Source organism: Oryctolagus cuniculus, chromosome 1, assembly GCF_964237555.1.
Source record: "Oryctolagus cuniculus chromosome 1, mOryCun1.1, whole genome shotgun sequence".
In the NCBI taxonomy this organism is placed as follows: Eukaryota; Metazoa; Chordata; class Mammalia; order Lagomorpha; family Leporidae; genus Oryctolagus; species Oryctolagus cuniculus.
Window position 1 is genome coordinate 130,521,237 of NC_091432.1, and position 7,900 is coordinate 130,529,136.

The 7,900-nt window shown below is 40.0% G+C and overlaps 1 pseudogene; it reads left to right on the forward strand.

The window, feature by feature from the left end:
* The first annotated feature begins 2,163 nt into the window (after window positions 1–2,163).
* On the forward strand, window positions 2,164–7,572 carry LOC127488074 (BRISC complex subunit Abraxas 2 pseudogene; annotated as a pseudogene).
* The last annotated feature ends 328 nt before the right edge of the window (window positions 7,573–7,900 follow it).

A 7,900-nucleotide genomic window follows, 5' to 3' on the forward strand; every position in this document is an offset into this window, starting at 1 on the left:
TCCTCATCTTAACTCCATGAGGATGTCTTCCTGAACCTCTGCATCAGCACATGGATTTAAAAGGTATGCAATGGTGAGAGAATGGTGTTTGTGGTTTTATTCCCCCTCTTTGGCTGGTAGAGGGGGAATAAAACAAAAATTGATGCTATTTTTACCTCCAAGATGAGGGTCTCATTGATTCACGTCTAGAAGTGTTGTACTTCTGAATAAGGATGCACTAAAGTTACCAAGTTTATAATAAATTTAAATATAAATTATTTTGTTTTAAAATGCCTAAAATTTTTCTTTCTTTATTTATTTACTTGACAGATAGAGTTATATAAGTGAGAGAGAGAGACAGAGAGACACATCTTCCTTCCATTGGTTCACCCCCCCCAAATGGCTGCCACAGCCAGAGCTATGCCAATCTGAAGCCAGGAGCCAGGTGCCTCCTCCTGGTCTCCCATGTGAGTGCAGGGGCCCAAGCACCTGGGCCATCATCCACTGCCTTCCAGGGCCACAGCAGAGCACTGGACTGGAAAAGGAATAACTGGGACTAGAACCCGGTGCCCATATGGGATGTCAGCACCGCAGGTGGAGGATTAACCCAGTGAGGCATGGTGCTGGCCCCCAACATTTTTAAGTATCCTAAGCAGCAGACATTAAAATATTTCCTGCTACATGTAACCATACAGTTTATTCCATGAAATGTTATTTAACAAGACTGAGGTTTTTTTTAAAAAATATTTCCATCCAATATTTAAAGACTTGAATTGCATTTAAACTTGAAAATGACTTTGCCTTAACTTTTGTATAAGACAGCTTAGAGTTCATGGGGACTCACCCCGGGTTGGCATGAGTGGATCAGAATTACTCAGTTACTGTGTGGATATTTTGTCACTAGTTTGACTGAGTAAGCATACCATAGTACAAGAACTAGCAGTAGTTTTTGTAATATACCTTAAGGATCTTAAACAGTTGATCTTTTTTCCGATTGTTGAAAAATCCTGTAAATGCAAATAGTTGATACTGTATTAAGTATGTGCACTTTGGGAATGTGCTTTGCTTGTACAGTTGTAAATAATCATAACATATTAAAAAATGTTCCTGAGCCTAGGGAGATTACTGATGCCATAAATAAGAGTGTCAAATTGTTAAGTCAACAACAGGAGTCACTGTGTACTTACTTCTCATGTGGGATCTGTTCTTAATGTGTTGTCCAATGTGAAGTAATGCTATAACTAGTACTGAGACAATATTTTACACTTTGTGTTTCTGTGTGGGTGCAAACTGATGAAATCTTTACTTAATATATACTAAATCAATCTTCTGTATATAAAGATAATTGAAAATTAATCTTGATGTGAATGGAATGGGAGAGGGAGTGGGAGATGGGAGGGGTGTGAGTCCATAAACTACTTTGGAAATTTATATTTACTAAATAAAAAAATTTTCCCTACAGAGAAAATCTGATAAAATTATTGATATATTATAAATGTTGATGTTGAGCTGGATGTAGATATACTGAATGCTGTGGTTTGAATATTATTTTAATTTGTTGAGTTTTTTTTCCATTCTCATAATGGTGTGTTGAACTAATTTTGCCTCTTTGCTGCAAAAGGGAAATGGAAAGTTTTATTAAAAGCCATGAGATGTTTTTATACTCTCTTTCAAAATATGGAAATGCATATTAGTCATATTTAATGTGAAAGTACAATATAGTAAGCAGAAACTGGTAGGATCTTTAAGTCTAAATGGAAAATGATCTACTAATTCGAATCATATATTACTAAGTGTCATTATCCTACCAGAGGAAAATCTGCCTGGTGTCTCTCACTGTTTCCTTCAGAGAAGTAGTCATTATTCAAAGATGGAGAAATACACATATTGCTAATAAGTTTCAAATGCCTGATAAAGGAATGGGAGAATTAATTTCTTGGTAGCTGTCAGATCGCTGGACCAAAAACTCAGAAATAATTGACCTCTTAAAACCAAACCAAGAGATGCTGTAAACACTCAAAGGGCAAGCTCTGAGATCTGGGGCCCTTTGTGTCACTTCTTAGGAGGAGGTGCCAGGGTGTGCTCAGCTATCCCCGTCCCCATGCACCAGTGGGTCTGTAACAGTAAGTCCTTTCCCCAGTGCGTGAGCTTTGCAGCATGATGTGGGTGTGATTAGAGCCAACTATGGTTGGTTGTTTGCAAGTTAAAAGGCTAGAGCTCAAGAGCAGCATGCAGGGGAGCAGTGGGCATGTGGAGTGGCATCATCACAGAGAAGGGGCTGCTCTGGTGGGTTCTTCTGCCAGCGGACGAGGTCAGTACACTGTAATTACCACTTAGCCAGTGACCATCTGTTGTATCCAGAGCCTAAACCTTGCTCAGATGTGATTTTTATAGTAAAGGTGATATGCCAAATAACTTTTTTAAAAAAAGATTTATTTATTCAAAATCAGAGTAACATAGAGAGAGGAGAGGCAGAGAGAAAGAGGTCTTCCATCTGATGGTTCACTCCTCAATTGTCCATAACGTCCAGAGCTATGCCATTTGGAAGCCAAGAGCCAGGAGCTTCTTCTATGTCTCTCTTGTGGGTGCAGGGGCCCAAGAATTTGGGCCATCTTCTACTGCTTTCCCAGGCCATAGCAGAGAGTTGAATCAAAAGTAGAGCAGCCAGGTCTTGAAGCAGCACCCATAAGTGATGCTGGCATTTCAGGCCAGGGCGTTAACCCACTGCACCACAGCACCAGCCCTGCCAAATAACTATTTAATGTCCAATGAAAAGCCTGTCTGATATTGCTTTTGAGATGTTCCACTCATAAAAAATGGGAGTTTTCACAATAGGAAGCTGTGATGGCACATAGAGACTGTTGCTATTTCACATACAGCTAATGATATGTGGCTTTTGTACATTTTTTACAATTCAACTCATTCTTTTCCCCACCCCCAGCAGTACCTCAAGTTATAGAATCAGAGTTACAACAATCACAAATGATATTTTAACTTGTAAAATTGTGTGATGTTACTTACCGTTTGAAAATATAGAAATAAGGACCTGGCCCCATTTCACCAGACATGAATTTCAAATAGAGTAGTTGTTCTCTTGAGAATTGGTGTCATGATGTTTCTGAAAAGTCCTTCCTGTCATCACATCACTGGTCACCACTAGTCAGTGGTGTGAATGTTTCATGTTGCTGTATTGGTCAGGATGCCTGCAGTTTACATTTAAAAACTGGTTCAGTGTATTCCAACAGGTGACGAATGTTGCATACCTGTCATTGTGTTGCCTTCAGTGAGTTGTGGGTTTTGGGGGCTTCATAGCCTGTTACACAGAAAGTAGCAGACAATCAAAGATTTAAGGAGCAGTAACAGTTGCCAGTTCACAAAATGGGAGTGTAATATGGAAGCTTTCTTGAGGGTTTTTGTTTTTGTTCTACTTCTTTTCGTTAAGACTGGAATCAAGCTTACATGTAAACTATTGGCAATTTAAGTTTCCTTTTGTGTCATTCAGTGTAAAACTGCCTAATTTGGAAAAAAAAAAGTAGGTTGCAAAAAGTAGATTTAGGCACTGCTTATAAAAGCATTTATTTATTTTCAAGGCATAATGACAATATGAGAGGAATCTATACCTACATCTATATCTACATCTATTTCTCTATATTTCTATATCTCTGTATCACTATCACTATCACTATCACTATCACTATCTCTAACTATCTACTGGTTCATTTCCAAAAGGAATGCAACAGTAATTTCTTTGTCAAGCTGAAGCTAAGAGGGAGGGACTATATCCTCATCTTTCACATGGGTGGCAGGGGTCCAAGTACTTGGACCATATTCTGGGCCTTCCCAGGTGCATTCACACTATGCTTGATCAAAAGCAGAGAAGCTGGGACTAGAAGCAGCACTCTGATGTGGAATGCCGGGGTAGCAAGCAGTGGCAGAATTTGCTGCACCACAATGCTAGCCCTATATACAAATTGTTATTCCTTTTTGTAATGTGTGGACTCTTACTAAAAAAAATTCTAATATTATGCCAGTATCCCATTTTTTATATGTTTTTAATTTTTTATTTATTTAGTTATTTTTTTGACAGGCAGAGTGGACAGTGAGAGAGAGACAGAGAGAAAGGTCTTCCTTTGCCATTGGTTCACCCTGCAATGACCGCCGACGCTGGCCGGTGCACCGCACTGATCCGATGGCAGGAGCCAGGTGCTTCTCCTGGTCTCCCATGGGGTGCAGGGCCCAAGGACTTGGGCCATCCTCCACTGCACTCCCTGGCCACAGCAGAGAGCTGGCCTGGAAGAGGGGCAACCGGGACAGAATCTGGCACCCCGACCGGGACTAGAACCTGGTGGGCCAGTGCCGCAAGGCTGAGGATTAGCCTAGTGAGCCACGACACTGGCCCAGTGTCCCATTTCCTATTAAATTTTCACCCAGTACCTTTGATACTGGATTCCTTATTTTTAATCATCAACATTATGAAAGGTTGGTGTTTTAATTCCCAATATTGTTTCTCTATTCATATTTTGATCTAGCATCAAAGCAAAGGGCTCACTTTTCTTTCCCAGTTATTTTGTCATTATGACTCTATTATTATGAGTTCTTTGATTCTTATCTTGTTAAATGTGTTATAGTCTGAAATTACATGTTCTGATGCTCAAGTTATCCCAGATCCTAGTGGAATCTTCTTCAACACACCAAATTAAGACCCTAATACCTAAAGTTAGTGTAAATACCATTCTAAGAGAAAAGATTCACTAATTCTTATCTCCCTTCTCTGAATTATATTTCCCTTAAAGGTCCCATTTCTTTCATCAAGTCTTGTTAGTAGCTATCATTGAATATTTACAATTCAGCAGTTCTCTCCTAAGTTTTCTCTGGAGATGAACTTTAGTACAAATTTCATCAAGTCACACTCCTCTTCCAACTGTGTGGATGGCTTCCCACTGACCTTTGAACAGGGACCATAGGCCTTACTGTGGTCTTCAGAAAAACAATGCTATGGGTTGTACCCTATTAAGTCTTGTCTACCAGCTGTCTGATCACTATTCTCTTCTTAAATGTAGGACTCAGAAGGCTCTCAGTTGTATCACAGACTTTACAAATTTCCTCTCAACACATCAAAAATTGCTAAAAGTTCCAAACTTGAGGCTGAACCTTTTTTAAAAAGATTTTATTATTTTGTTTGAGAGGTAGAGTTATAAACAGAGAAGAAGAGACAAAGAGAAAGATCTTCTATCCACTGATTCGCTCCCCAAATAGCCAACAGGACTGAGCTGTGCTGATCTGCAGCCAGGAGTCAGAAGCCAGATGCCAGGAGCTTCACTCTTCTCTCCCACATGGGTGCAGGAACCCAAGCATTTAGTCCATCTTCTACTGCTTTTCCAGGCCAAAGCAGAGATGGATTGCAAGAGGGACAGCTGGGACTTGAACTGGCACCACAGGCAGAGGCTAGACCCTAAGCTCTTTTAAAATAAGATTTACTGTATTTTTTTGAAATATAGTAGATACAGAGAAGGTTGCAGGGAGAGATAGAGATCTTCCATCTGCTGGTTCATTCCCCCAAATAGATGCAGTAACAAGGAGATGGATCATAATGGAGCAGCTGGGACTCAAACCAGTGTTCACATGAGATGCTAGCATTACAGGCAATGGTTCAACATGTCAGTTACTTCATTTCTTCTTTCAAAGGAGGGCTCATCTCTAATGATTCAGAATGTTGTACCAAAGGATCTTTGAGGTGGTTATGCTAACTTATCTCTTTTAAACTTTAAATTCTTAGGGGCCAGTGCTGTGGCGCAGTAGGTTAATCTTCTGCCTGTGGTGCTGGCATCCCATATGGGCACTGCTTCTAGTCCTGGCTACTCCTCTTCCAATCCAGCTGTCTGCTATGGCCTGGGAAAGCAGTAGAAGATGGCTCAAGTCCTTGGGCCCATGCACCTGTGTGGGAAACCAGAGGAACCTCCTGGCTCCTGAATTTAGATCAGCACAGTTCCAGCCATTGTGGCCATTTGGGGAGTGAACCAAAGGACAGAGGACCTTTCTCTCTGTCTATCCCTCTCACTGCCTGTAACTCTACCTCTCAAGTAAATAAATAAAATATTAAAAATAAACCTTTAAATTCCACAGAACACACAATATAACTAAATTGTTTACCAACACAACCTCATTCCTTGATAGTGGCCTAACTCAGAGGAGATGTGTAGTGAATACTTATCTCTGGGTAAAAAGTAATGATCATGACCATAAAGAAGATTGCAGTATAGCTCAGCTGAGCAGGTGAAGGATAGCATGATACTGTGAGTTGGTCAATAGCAACACAAAAATATAATAAGTGATTATTTAAGATGCCCGATATTAAAATAGTGCACTCAGAGAATTTCATCATGACAGCTTCCATTTTGGACTACACATTCAGCCTCTAATTTTCTACAGCATGAGCAGCAGTGTGGGCCATGAAGGATTCTTGCTGGGAGAGATAAGAGGAAACTTCTAGCATCAGTGATGCATACATTAGCAAGACAGAATTTCTGCAAATAATTGAAATCCATAACCATCAGCTTTGTTCAAAACTTTGTTTTCCATGACTGTGAAAGTGAAATTAAGGGAAGAGATTTGAGACAGAATTCTTAAAGATACGTGAAAGAAGGTTATTGAGTGGTACATAACTTGGCAAACCTGTAGCAGCAGGTTTTATATAAGGAACAGATCACCCATCAACAGCTCACTCACACCATCAATGTGCCCAATCTTGTCTTCTCCTCAGCTTCATCTCCACTCTCAGAAATTTTATTCCTGTGTTAGAATTTAGGCTCTCTTTAGTTCAATTTGAAGGTATAATTAGAGGATATCACTACTCCCAATCTAGCTAATACTAGCAAGCAAAAACACAGTGTCTTCAGTGTCAAACACCTTTCAGTATTATGACAAACTTATTAAAGGACAGGATACTGGCATTTTTACAATGATGGAATAATAAAAATTGTTAGGGCAATTTATCAGATTTATAATGCACATCAAGAGAAAGTGCTGGCAGAGTGTGCAGGTATAAAGCACAATGTGCAATTTGTTGAGTATTGTCAGGGAGAAGTGAAAAAAATCAAGATAAATCATGCTGGGTAACAATATATGGGAACAAGAAGAGTTCAGCAAGCAAGGTTAAGCAGAGAAGCACCACATGGAAGTATGGAATCATTGTTTATTCGTTGGATGCCCTATTCTGGGTTCACAGTTGGGAGGTAGAAATACACTTGGAGATGCAGAGGTCCCTGATCCTCTTCATGATGACTTTTACCCAATCAAGACAGTATTCTTAGTCAATCTCACATGGAAGCAAGTGTCTGTATGCCTTGACCTCAGCTGTGGGCTCTTTCAATTATGTTTCCACCAGTGCTAGACTTAAGTATCCTGCAAGTGGAGCAGATTTTCTTCCCCAGAAGAGCAGCTGGAGACAACAGTGGGGAATCAGGTGTCAATGATTGTGAAAATTTCATTGACCCTACAGAGCCCTCTAGTGGTGAATAGTCACATTCAAATGATTCATGACCCATGATATATCCCAATGAGGACCCCAGCAACACTCAGACCTCCCAGAGTTAATTAAACCAAACATGCTGTCCAGTTAGCACACCGCCTCTCGCTTGTTATTGAGAGAGGCACTTGAGGACTTAATCTAGGAGAGCTTCCTTGCCAGATGCTTTGACCCTGAAGAGGAGAGATCTTGAACACAGTAATCCTAAGCCTCTTTCCCTGGTCCATGTCCTTGGATGCAGTGTACAAGCTTCATGACACAGAAAAAAAATTAACAAAAAGAAAGAAAGAAAAAAGGAAAAAGAAAGAAGAAAAGAAAAAGTAATAGAGAAAGAAAGAAGAAGAAAGAAAGAAAGAAAGAAAGAAAGAAAGAAAGAAAGAAAGAAAGGAAGGAAGG